This window comes from Melopsittacus undulatus, chromosome 5 (genome assembly GCF_012275295.1).
Source record: "Melopsittacus undulatus isolate bMelUnd1 chromosome 5, bMelUnd1.mat.Z, whole genome shotgun sequence".
In the NCBI taxonomy this organism is placed as follows: domain Eukaryota; kingdom Metazoa; phylum Chordata; class Aves; order Psittaciformes; family Psittaculidae; genus Melopsittacus; species Melopsittacus undulatus.
The window spans coordinates 40,374,063-40,387,576 of record NC_047531.1 but is presented as its reverse complement, the minus strand read 5'-3'; positions in this window follow the sequence as shown (position 1 = coordinate 40,387,576).

Sequence of the window (13,514 nt, the reverse complement as noted above, 5' to 3'; positions counted from 1 at the left end):
GATCTCCAGCAAAGGTTTGAGAGCTTCCCTTCAGCTCATTGTCTTACCTGTAAAGCATCAAGAACAGTTTTTCTACGTTGTCTTTTCTGGTGCAGTGTCTAGTAATGGAGATGCGGGGTGTCGCAGGTGTATGTGCTAGAAACAGCAATGGACTTTGGTACAAGATGGCGTGGCCTGGGGTGAGTGCCTATCTTCTCTGTTGTCCTCAGGGGTAGCAGCAGCTTCAATCACCTGGCACCCTGGGGAACTTGCAGCAGCACAGGAAACCTGCTCAGACGTAGCTGAGAGGAAGAGCTGGCCACAGGGGTTTGTCCCCAGTCCTTCTCTCCCAAGTGGTTATTCCAATAAAGGAAGAGGATCAGGCTGAAGATTCAAATTCTCAACTCCTAATTTTTTTAATTTGTTTTGAGGTATGTTGCTGTATTCCCCCCTGCCCAACTACCTGAAAAAGCTTAGCTCAGTGAGGTTTTGTCAGCTGGTGCTGGTATTGTGTATAGCAGACTACTAGAGTATATGCTGAACAACTGAAAAGCCCAGATTTAATTCAGTTTTCTGCTTGAGGAACCCCAAGAAGGGTGCTCTGATTCTGGGGCATTAATGGCAAACTAAGTAAGGTACCAGAATAGTAGCACAGTTTCAACATAAACACAGTGCAAGACAATTTTTATTGCCAAGTGCACTAGGGAGCATTGAGCTGAGAATGGTGATTCTTTGTGTCTAAACCCTACTTCTCAGATTCTTTCTATACTGTTTAATGTGAAATATAGAAAGTTTTTAATTCAGGCTTAAGTATGAGTGTTAATTAAAAAAAAAAGGACATATTTTTGCATTGAAATGCTACTAAAGTGCTGTTATTCAAAGGGCTTTTAATAGAAGAAACAGTGCTTCTGGGAGTGGATTATGGTTTGCAGTCAGGTTGTATTTCTCTAATGTGGACATAGCATTTTGACCTGCATATATTAAGGGGCATGTGACATAATATATATAGCAGATACACCAGCTTCTTCCTAATGGAAGTGTGTGCTCTGAAAGGTGGCTAAAGTAGGTTTGAACAGAAGGGGGAGTTGTCAGCACACCAGGCAAAGGAGTAAGCGCTCTGTACAGACGCATAAATTTCCAAAAAAGAGAATTCCTCTTTTTGCTGTAAACGAGAATTAATGAAGTGTACTTTTTTTTTCACGATCTGGGATTTAAAAAAGGGCACTTGGTCCTGTAATGGTCTTGTACAGTGAAACATTTAGCCATAAGGACTCTTTCTGAGGTAATCTTTTATATTAAGGGACAAGTTCAGCATTCTTCTACTTGCATTGATCTTAATTCTTCGTCATGAATCAACATCCCTTCAAGGGGAATGTTTTGTCAGCTTTTTATGATTACCTTTAAGAGGCATATCCTTTTCCTTTAACTGTCTGTAGCATCATCCCTCCAAAAACCACCTTGTTTTTCTGGCCTTTGCTTTTCTGATATATATATATATATATATATATATATATATATATATATATACGTAACTGGATAGAGATATGCTTGCTTCTTGTAAGTGTCATAGCATGTCACTCTCTGTTCTTACAGATCTTCCTTTGCGCAGACAAAGTTAACATCCTTGCTAGGTTACAGTTTGATTAAAGAATTATCAAAGTCAAGTGGTTTTGAAAGTAGAACCAGAAAGATTTTACATTGCCTTTAGTGGAGCAGAATCTAAGCCACAGAGGAGTAATCAAATATTTCTGAACTGTGCCTTTGGAAAGGAAATGGCATAGAGGAGAGAGCTGACCTGCCATATATAATTTAATTATTTAAATTCAGTTGTTTTCTTTGCTGTGAGGTTCTACTCATGTTTTGGTTTCTTTTCCTTTGAGTAAAATACTGTAAGTGAACCTGGGACAGTTCAGTCATTCCACAACTGTTCCACCATCATCTTTGCTCTCAGCTGCGTTTCTGATCTCTCAGTGCTGCTTTCAGTGCAAGCCATGCTTTTGCAGCCACGTTTCTCTTGTGTTGTTAGCTTTTTCAAGTGTTGCAATTCCTGTTAGTCTGTTCCACTATGCTGATTATGCCAGTTTTACAACAGTGGTGGTTGTAATTATTGATAGCACAGCTTTTCTTCGAGTTGTCTTCTACCAGAAGAAGGTGTGATGAGTGCTTAGTGCAGGGAGAACCAAGTGGCAAAGGTGGAGCAGCTGGTTTAATCCATCTGTGGGTTTAGTTCCTAGCTACATCGTTTTATTTTTCAAAAATGCCGTTTCCAACTATTTTTCTGCTGCAGTAACTTTTGCACTGTGTGATGAAGCAGAGTTCCTTCACATGAGTGAAGAAAACCAGAAGTGAACCTCATTCCATCACCTGTACTTAACAATGCTCTTCTTGACGTAAATCTTCTTTACCCTGAGGTACTAGTGTGTTATTGGGTAGAGCCCTGAGTGATATGCCTGATGGCACACCTTCAAACCTACATCTTAATAATAAACTCATCCTTCCTAAGGCTCCTGCTCCCCATTAGCTTGGACTGAGGTTGCTCAGGGCTGCCATTGTTTCTTCTATCTTCTCTAATGTACTGCCTGTGATGCTTTAGCCGCTGGGTGGCAAGCTGTTTGAAGAAGCTGAAACAGCTCAAAATGGGTTCTCTTTCATCAGGGTTAGGCTTTGCTCAGTGCCCTGAGTTAAGTCAACATGTGTTTGTGCCAAGAGGGAGGGCAGGAGAATAGCATCAGCCTTCTCTTGGATGGGCTGATGTTGCTGGTAGGTAGAAAGCAGTAAGACTGGCAGAATGGGGCAAAGAGCACCCAGTATTCTTTCCCTTCTATCACACTGTAACAGTTGACTGATACATTTCCGTGTATGACTTTAAAACTATTGAGTGACCTTTTTGTGTTATGTATTATGTAGAATATAAAATCCTTCAGCTATGTAGAGAGAAGAGATTCTCACATAGCCTGTGTCCTTTGGCTCTTTCATTTAGTTTTTATTGTATCAAAGTAGCAATTAGAGCTAGTCAACAGCTCTTCATGTCTAATGTGAAACAAAGCAACATTGTTGTAACAAATTTGTTTTTAGGGGCCAGCTGCCTTCACCTAATACCAGGAGTCAATAATAAATTTTCTTTCTTGTAGTTAATGTGAATTTAAAACATGAGAAAACATCTTCAAGCTCCATTACCAGACCAGCTTGTTTACATTCTTACGTGCTTTTCTATTGCTAGCTACTCTATTAGAAATGAAATTCACCTTTGGGCAAGTATGCCCACAGACAACATTTAGACTTTACCATAAAGTGAACTGGTGCAGATTGCTTGCACAGAATAAATTTTCCCAATTTTGGAGAAGATATTTGCTTTTCCATTTCTTATTTTTCATCTGGTAGTTCAGCTGTTTTTTATCTCTTGCTTGACATTCAGATGCAGTACTGTTTAAGCTGGCTGAAGCAGATGTGACTGTTTCCATCCTGTTTCTTCCTCTGTTGCATGGCAAGACTGTTCATGTGGCTACACAGTGAAGCAGATCAAGGAACTGGTTTTGGCTGGGGAAAAGATTTTTTGTTTCATAGAATCATAGAATAGTTAGGATTGGAAAGGACCTTAAGACCATCTAGTTCCAACCCCCCTGCCATGGGCAGGGACACCTCACACTAAACCATATCACCCAAGGCTTCATCCAACCTGGCCCTGAACACTGCCAGGGATGGAGCATTCACTATCTCCCTGGGCAACCCATTCCAGTACCTCACCACCCTAACAGGAAAGAATTTCTTCCTTATATCCAATCTAAACATCCCATGTTTAAGTTTTAACCCATTACCCCTTGTCCTATCACTACAGTCCCTCATGAAGAGTCCCTCACCATCCCTGTAGGCCCCCTTCAGATACTGGAAGGCTGCTATGAGGTCTCCACGCGGCCTTCTCTTCTCCACACTGAACAGCCCCAACTTTCTCAGCCTGTCTTCATACGGGAGGTGCTCCAGTCCCCTCATCATCCTCCTGGCCTCCTCTGGAATTTTTCCAACAGTTCCATGTCCTTTTTATGTTGAGGGCACCAGAACTGCACACAATACTCCAAGTGAGGTTTGTTTGTTTGTTTTTGCTTAGCCTGCCCTCTGGAATCCATCCACCTCATAAACAGCTTGGTGGCTACTTTTGTACCCGGGCAGTGCTCCCAAAGAGTTACTCTGGCTCAACAGGTTAACATCCAGGATTCAAGGACCTGCACTGATTTAACACTTCACCTTCTCCAGTGTTTCCCAGCTTGTGACTATAAAAGTTCCTGTGCTGCCTGCCACCTTTTTTTGTTGGAATAAAATGCAAAGCTGGCTTGTAACCCAGCTGTATTTTCTCCTTCAAAGAAAGAGGCTCTCAGGATGTTGCATGTAGTCATCTGCTCGTTAATGGATGTATGTGTACATGTCAGTTGTTGAGAATCTTTAAAGTAGAAGTTGTGTGACTGATTAAATAGATCTGGTTTGTGAAGCTGTGCACCATTAATGGTCATTAGTGCTTTGGGTAATTAGGATGGAAGATGAGCAAAAATAAGACTTTCAATTTAATTTCAAGGGTAGATTTTAAATCTGAACAGTGATGAGAAAAGTTGTGTGAGTTAATTCATGTGCCAAAAGTATAACTGATATGTACTGATGTTGTGGGCAAAATAAATAGGAAAGAGCACACAAAATATGCTGCATGACTGTACAGAAGACAACATTTGTATGTAGAGGTAGTACCTTTTTATTTTAGCTACTGCAGTTGCAAATGTGTATGTACTTTAGGGCACAGGTACTGGTTTCTCTGAAGTTCTGTTGCACAGTGTATAGCATAATTGGGGTTGTATAGTAGTTATAAACAGAAAGCCTTCTGAAGATGATCATGTTTCTTCTATAGGATTTGGAAGTAGATGTCATTGTTTTGTTTGGTTTCTTTTCCTTTCATGTCCCATAGTCCCCATTAAAAAGGGAGCCAGGGAGTCTTGGACTTTAAGCAATTAGGTAACTGGTCCTCCAGTAACTGTCAAACCAGCAAATGCCAGTGAAACAATACTTTCCTTTGTTTGATTAAAAAGAAACTTGAATCACTGTTCTGTTGTTGGGTTGAATTTATGACTACAGTATATGCTTCAAGTGGAAGTTGCAAGACATGCTAGTGATGTGATAAATCCCTTGCTCTTTTTGTCAGAGAGTGAATACATATTTAATCTTGCTCTCCGTGCTTAAGTGCTGAAATAAATGCTAGCTTAAAGTCTTCCTAAAATAGTTTTAAGATAGTAATAGGACTCTTTTGAAGCAGGCTGCCTTTCAGCTTTGCTGAAAATGTCAAGATTTACAGGGTTCTTCATCAGTGGGAAAGTCTGATTAGCAACAAGAGTAAAAAGAAGCTGAGTAAGGATGATGAAATGCAAAACTAGAGTACTTGGAACACAAATTAGGAGAAAGAGGGGAAGTCACAGAATCCCAGAATCCCAAGGGTTGGAAGGGACCTCGAAAGATCTAGTCCAACCCCCCTGCAAGAGCAGGGTAACCTAGAGTACATCACACAGGAACTTGTCCAGGTGGGCCTTGAATATCTCCAACGTACGAGACCTCACAACCCCCCTGGGCAACCTGTTCCAGTGCTCTGTCACTCTCACAGTAAAGAAGTTCTTCCTGATGTTAACGTGGAACCTCCTATGCTCCAGTTTACACCCATTGCCCCTTCCTGCCATTCTGCTTCATTCAGGTGACACTGTAACCTGCCAAGGCTGATGGAGCTCTTCCAGCCTTTCCCAAGAGACTAAGGGAGAGACAACAGATTTTTGACTCATAGGTAAATAAGAGCTGTCAAGAGTGCTGTAGCTTGCAGCAGGGGTGATGGTTTAGCCTATGTTCAGAGCACTGCAAATTCATTGGTACATTGTGTCTTAGACACAGTATTAGGCAGTGAAAATGGTTAAGTCTGATGTCTTTTGGATGCACTAATTCTATGAGCGTGGATGGTTGTCTTTGCTCTTGAAGTCCATCTATGTGTATCACAAATGATGCAAATCAGCCTTGTCCTTGAACAAAATGGCAGAGGTGCAGTGCCAGTGGGTTGCAGAAATGTCCATGCAGGTACAACTCGGGTCTTTAATTAACTTGCTTGTTTGGAACATCCGATACCTGATTTGTTCTCAGTAAAAAGGACAGATTTTGCCTCAGTTTGCATTCTCACTGAGTCAGAAAAGCAGGTCAAAAACTTGGGTCATAGAAGCTACACGTGGTTGGTATCAGTTTTTCTGTAGGCTGATAAGCAGAGTGTTCTTAGTGCAGTCTTGCAACTTGGAGATACAAGTTCTCTTGTACATGCAGCATCTAGATGGGCAATTTTGTGCAATCTCACTGTCATGAAAAGAAAAAAAGGATAAATTAAGAGTCCTGTGGCTTTGGTATGATCTGTTTTACACTGACATGTGAACAGGTATATGTAAGATCTTATGTCATGCAAAGAGTATGGAAGTTGCTTTGTTCTGGGCTAATTATGTTATTGTGATCACTGGTCCCAGTACTCAAGTATTGTTATTAGTGCATGTGTGATATAATTGTCCTTCTCTTTGTTAGCTGTGATTGCAGGCAGCTAGTAATTGGATGGTTTCTGGTGAAGTACTTTTTAGTCACAAAGTAATAAAATTGACTCTGGTTTTGGTTTTATTTTTGACGTTAAGAATATAAAAAGTTTTGCTAGGTCAGACCAAGAACATACTTGTTACTTTAGCAGGCCTTTTTCATTTTAGTTTTCTGTATTAAAAAAAAAAAAAAAAACAACAACCAACAAACCAAATGAGCCAACTCTCTTGGACAAACCATTTATGTAAGGAAGACTTACTTGTAAAACCAGGAAGCAGCCAGATAATTGTCATCCAGTATCTGGATGAACCTGTGGGGTTCATATAGGCAAGAATATGTGTTTACACAATGAACATGTTTGCACACTGACACTGGGAATGCTCTCAAGAGTGCTTGACCACAGGGCATAAAGTTAGAGTTTACAAATTATAATCTGTCTGTTGGTTGTTCTGCAGTTCTGCAGATGTTTGGTGCATCTTGGCAGTAAGGTTTGTGGCACCAGTAGCTTCACATCTCTAACATGTATATGTATTTATTTATTATTCCTACTTTTGACAGATTCAGGGAAGTGTTCTCAGATGTATCTGGTAGTGCAGTGCCAGTCTGGACAACAAAAGCTGGGTCTTCAAAAACATTGTTGGGATATCCTGGGTGAATGGTAAGTTTTGAGCATGGAATGATCCATGAGCTGTGGCTTTTATTTGACAGGACTAAGTAAAAAAGAAAGATCTGGTTTATGTTTTTCTCCTTCAATTACACTGAAGTGTCATGAAATATGAATTCTGACTGACTTTTTTTCTTTTTGTGATGGGCATTGGTCCCTGGTGTTATTTCCAAGTTGAATTTGGCTTATTGTTGTGTATAGCAGCAAATCATTTCTCACTAAACCTTGATCACAATCAGTCATTTTTATCAAAGAAAATGAAAGCAAGGAGAAGTTGGAAAATTCTAAAAAAAAGTTAAGTTGTGGTATTTCAAAAGTTTCTTTCTTGCTCGAGAAGTTTGAACAAGGCAATCTTTGGCTTCATGGGTATATTCCTCCCCTCTGCCCCTTCCTGTCACCACCTTTGCAACACTTGTGCTAAGATTTGATTTCTTTAGCTAAGCAAGCAAGTATTAAATCTACTCCAAGTGTGCCTTTACAATGTGAGCATCCTGAAAGTTGTTAAATGAGAACAGAGCTTCCTGTTTGCTGATTCGCATTAACTGTGTGTACCCTGCTCAGGGGCAATGATAAAGCTAATGCTTTGGAACTGTATAGTTTACTGGTGTAACTGGCACTAGTGTCTATTTCTCTAATAGACATCCTCAAGTGTTTATTTTATCAATGTAATCAAGAAAAGCTTTTCTACTCTCCTGTCATTTGGTATGTTCTATGTTTCCCAGGTCAATCTGTAGTGTTTCTCTGTACTTGATATTTAGTGATCATCTTTTTTTCTACACGAGCAGTTAGGGCTTTTGCTGGTATTCACTTAACACTTACTGATGCTATTATTTTGCTTTCATTAGAAATTCTTCTGATACTTCAGAAGATCACATTTTACATTTTCAGTTATGTTATACTTTTATAGTCTTCATGAGATCAGCTACTCCATTCAAATTCTTCCCTTTTCAAATTTAGAAACATCTTCTAATAGAATAATTATTTTTTGGTTAAGCCACACATGCATGACTCTTCACTGTGTATGATTGGATTTCATTTCATCTCTGTTATTGAAATTCTGAAGGACATCTGATCCATCATCTATGATATCCAGCTCTGGTTTTATGGTGGCTTCTAATTCTGTTATCAGTAAAGCTTATTCTTGCATCCCTCATGTTTTTATAACAGGACCATTGATGGTCTTTCTAATTTTTGATACTTTACTCCTTTTATGACTAATCATACAAGAACACTTTAATCTTATTTAAATCTGATTATCTCTCTTCTGAATTTTTTTACCCTACCTCAGTGGAGTATCCGGATCCCAGTTTAGAATCCCATAATTGACTTGGCCCTATTTTATCTATAGTACTTCTTTATTTGCTGTCTCACATCATCATGTTGTACAGGCTCAACAACAAAATCAATTGTGTTAGAACATCTACATGAGTTATTAAATTATATTTGTCCTTGGGATCTAAACTTTATACCAGTCTTTTGCCAGACACGTGTGTCGTGGTTTAAGCCCAGTTGGTAACTCAGCCACGCAGCTGCTCGCTCACTTACCCCCCCTCTTCCCCACTGCCCCCCCCCCCCCCCCCCCCACCCCACTTCCGGAGGGATGGGGAGGAGAATTGAAAGAATGTAACTCACATGGGTTAAGAACAGTCCAGTAACTAAGGTATAACACATAAACCACTGCTGCTACCACCAATAATAATAAAGATAAGGGAAATAACAAGGGAAGAGAATACAACCACTCACCACCTGCCGATCGGTACCAAGCCTGACCTGAGCAGTGATCTAGCTGTTCTGGGTAACTGGCCACAGTTAATACTGTGGGCATGATGTGCTGTGGTGTGGAATACCTGTTTAGTTAGTTTGGATTGGGTGTCCTGTCTCTGCTTCCTTTCGGCTTCCCCTCCTCCCTGGCAGAGCATAAGATTCAGAAAGTCCTTGGTCAGAGTAAATATTACTGAGCAGCAGCTAAAAACATCGATGTTATCAGCACTGTTCCCAGGCCGAAAGTCAAAAACAGAGCACTGCACCAGCTACTAAGAAGGAGAAAAAATGATTGCTACTGTTGAACCCAGGACGTGTTACTAAAATATTCTCAGACCAAGACAAAACGGAAAATTTCCATGTTACTCTGCTGCAGCTGCCATGAGCAGATATTCTCAAACAACATTATTTTGTCCATAGAAGAGAAGGAAGATCACTGTGTGTTTGCCTGAGCAGCCCTCAGCTCAGGGATCCCATTTCCATATTAAATATGTCAAATGAGAGTGACTCTGTCTTGCCTTTAGCTAGGATCTCAGTGGTTAATTACCCCCACTTTAAATGTATGTATTTATTCTGGAGTGAGTTTACCTAACTTTGACTTCAAGACATTTAGCTTTTTTTTTTTTCTGCTAAAATAAAAATCACAGCTGTCACCCTGTTTTAACAAAAACATTAGGTGTCACTAGTCTGATGCTTTTCAAAGGTCTAAGGATATGATGTGGTATTTGATTTGTAATAGGATTTCTGACTGAATCAAGGAGTACACCTGTGACATTGTGTGACTGGTGTCTGTGGAGCTAATACCCTTTAACTCTTTCACATCTTCCACTTTGATCTGCACTGATGTCTGATTAATCCATCCATATCTCAGGTTATTCCTTTGGCCCTTTAAAAATATGATTACAATATTAGGCTTCCATAGCTTTCAGCAGCTTGAATAATCTCTTCAATCATATGTATTTGAAAGAATGGGGAGGTGGAGTAATTTAGATAATAACCTGTAATTATTTTTTGCTGTCTGTTTCATTGCCTCAGAGAAGTGCCAATCTTTGTTCTTTATTTTCCTCCACTTTAAGTCTAGAGCCAAACCAGATGCTCAGTTTCACTTTGATAATAAATGAAAACCATATAGTCCTCTGGATAGAGATTTCCCAGTGAGACAAATATACCACTTGCAATTTCTAATAAATAGGGGATTTAATCTGGATTGTGATTGGAGTTAATCTAAAAACTGGCCAGTTTCCCATGAAGTTATACAGGTAGATTTTGTTTCAACTTATCTTATTTCCCCAACTAAGAACAGCATGCCAGCTGAACAATTACAAACTGTAGGAGATCTCTTTTTTCATGGAAACATTGCACTTTGTGAGTGGTACTCTGCTGGAGCTGCTCCTATTATTGTATTTCCTTAGTGTTGGAGAACAAGATTGTGTTAAATGTCTGTAGTTTTTACAGTGTAATACAGAGAGGATCAAGCTCAAGCCTTGCATATAGTGGAGGTTTGCTGCTTATTTACAGTATTCTACTAAGTATTTTCTTTGCCAAGAAGGCACAAACTGTTTGGAAAGTGACTCAGTCGCATCCTCCCTCATCCCCTGGAGACCTGGGAAGGTGGCTGTGCTTTTGAAGAAAGATCCTTTAGATGACATGGCAAAGTGAGTTCTTGGTTACTTGAGAGTTATATTTTTAAGTTTGCATAACTTCTCTCACTTATGACTGCTTTAATATGCAAGAATGCTCAAAATAACATGGTCAGCTCAGGTGAAGGGAAGAAGGAAAGGAAATAAATCACATAATGCATCATTCACTCTCTTAAGACAATGAAGGTGTGGCACAGGAAGGTATTGAAAGGATCCCTGTCCGGTTGTGCTGCTTTGATGTGTTAACTTTGTATTCTAAATGTTAGATAAATTATGCCTTAGATTCACAGGCACAAGAGATTGCTGTGACCTGCCAGGGAGTGAGCTCATCAGCAACATGCTTGTGCAGGGAGGGTATTGCAGCAGCACTAGAAGCTGGTGAAACAGAGAAGGGCAAGAAAAGCAATCCAAGCACCAGGGCTTGTCCTACAAGTTTGCCTGTTAGCAACATCATAAAGTAAATGTGATTCTGCAAGACTTCTTCACTGGAAACCAAGTCCAGCTGCTGTCAAGGTCAACCACTTATTTTTAAAAATTAATGTTTGTAACTATACAGTCACAAAACTTTAGTGGGGTATTTCCTGGCCTAACACCACTGAGATGTGTATCCATCCAGATTACGTTTGCAATGGTTTTTTGTTGTGTATTTTTATTCATGTATTTTATTCAAGGGGAAGTATGGGATCATGGAGGCTTGGATGCCTCTCTCTCTCCCTAATAAAATTCTGTGTTTCTACAAAGAATATAAAATTTGATCAAATGGAAATTTTCTTTGTTTCACCACCCACCCACACAAATGCTTTAACCTTTCAGGAAGAGAACTGAGCTTTGCTTTCAGAGATGAGTTTGCTCTTGTTATTTAGAATCATCAGTCTGATGAAAATTTGAGTGGTGAAAAGCAAAGTTTCTGTCAGTAACAATTCATTACTGGGCATTTGTCTCACTCTGGCATTTCAACAGTTCGATCATGAAGTTTGGAATGTGCTTGATGGGTGTTTGCTATTTACAGTGGTCTGCAGTCTTCACATCATGCTTCTTATGTTAGACATAGTGATTAATAACTGCAGTAAGTATGTCTTGCAGATAAGCATAAAAAGGTCTTGCCACTTACATGCTTTATCGTAAAGGGCACCATGCCAGCATTTGTGAGAACAAAATCTCTGTCTTGATTATACTTAAGTTTGGAACTAATCTCGTTAAAAGCTTTGGTGCTGCCTGTACTCAATTAGGAGCATATGACCTATACCTTCTGCTTGTTACACATGCTTTCAGTGATGGTAAATTTAGTTTTTGAAGTTACAAACTATCCAAAAAATTTAGTGTTCTCCTATGACTCAGAAGATAATCTGGGAAAGAAAACCCCAAACAACTCAAAAAACCTGGTAATTTTTGGCTTATGCAAGGGGCATTCCACCTCAGACTTAATCTATGCTTAGTTCAGCCTGCCAGATGCCTTGGGAGGAATACCTCAGCATGAATTCGTTGCAAATGCATTTTATTCATTTAAAGGCTTCAGTCTACAATTTCTGTGGCCGTGTTGAGCATCCCAGTATCCAGAAGTGATATTGGCCTTCAGTTCACAGGCAGGTGCAATTGCAGCTGTTTGTCTTCAGCTCTGTAAATTTTTTCACCTGTGTTTCTTTACCTTCTCTCTTGACAGCTGAGCAACTTGGTACACTGGAGATGCAACTCCACAGCCACACATGTTAGCTGAAGTGTTTGTGCAGTGTGGTTTGGTATCTGAGGGTTCGCTAGCTTGTTTTTATCCTCACCCAGTGCCAGAATTATTTCTTCCCCCCTCCAGATACACTGCCTAACATTAGTTTATTTAGATTTTCACTAGAGGTTTCTTTGGTGTTCCCCGTTGAATATTCAATTCCCAGAGTGGGTGTAACTGCCAGTGTTGACAGCTGGTTTTATTTGCAAACGTAGACTGCTCCCTTAGGTACAATTCCTTTGTTAATGATGTTTCCAAGCCACACAGAATTATGCAACAGCCATGAGAGTAACTAACATCTTATGTCATATTTTAATCCTTTTTCTAATTAGTGTTTGTCCTTACATGTGCTTTTGGAGCTCCAGTCTTTACACTTACCTGTACACTAAGCTTACTGTAGGCAGATGAAGTTTGTATCTGTTTCATAGAATGCAAAAAGGCCACTGAGGAGAAAACAACTGGATTTTGAATTGCACTTAATGTTTCCACATGCAGGAAACAGTATCACAGTAAGCAGTGCTTTTGATAATAAAGGGAGCGTTCATATCGAGGCAGTTTTTTAAAGTTAACCCCCCTCCCCGTCTTATTGAGTATAGGGATTCTTTTAAGATGTCATGGATAAAAAAGAGTTAATTTGCCTTTGTAGAATGTACTGTTTATTCTGCTTTTCTGTCAAAAGAGAATGAATGGATTTACCCCATCTTTATGCTTCACACTAGCAGTAAAGCTAACCAAATTGTAGGAGGAAACATACCTACCTGTCATATGCAGCATAGTGTTATTAGATTATTTATTTGTATTATGAACATTTATGATCATCCACTGAGCCTTCAAATATACCCTTCTGCCATATGAAGCTTAGAAGTTCTCTGAGTGAATAAATAATCTTAAGTGTCCACTGCTGTATTCTCAGGATCCAAAACACCCAGCATCATTCATGTAACTGCAGAGGCTTGCCCAGCTATAGTATCCTCAGCTTTCTCTAAAAGAGAAGGGCCTTAGCAAAAAGAGTGTAATATTTCTGTCAGTTATAGCAACAGAAGTAATTGCCAACTAAATGAATGTGGTTATTTTCCACCAGTTCGACTGAAAACAAATTTGAAGTGCCTGCTTCAACCATGCAGCTCCTCTGAAGCAACCATAGGACAGCATTTTCCAAGGGCAGAAACTG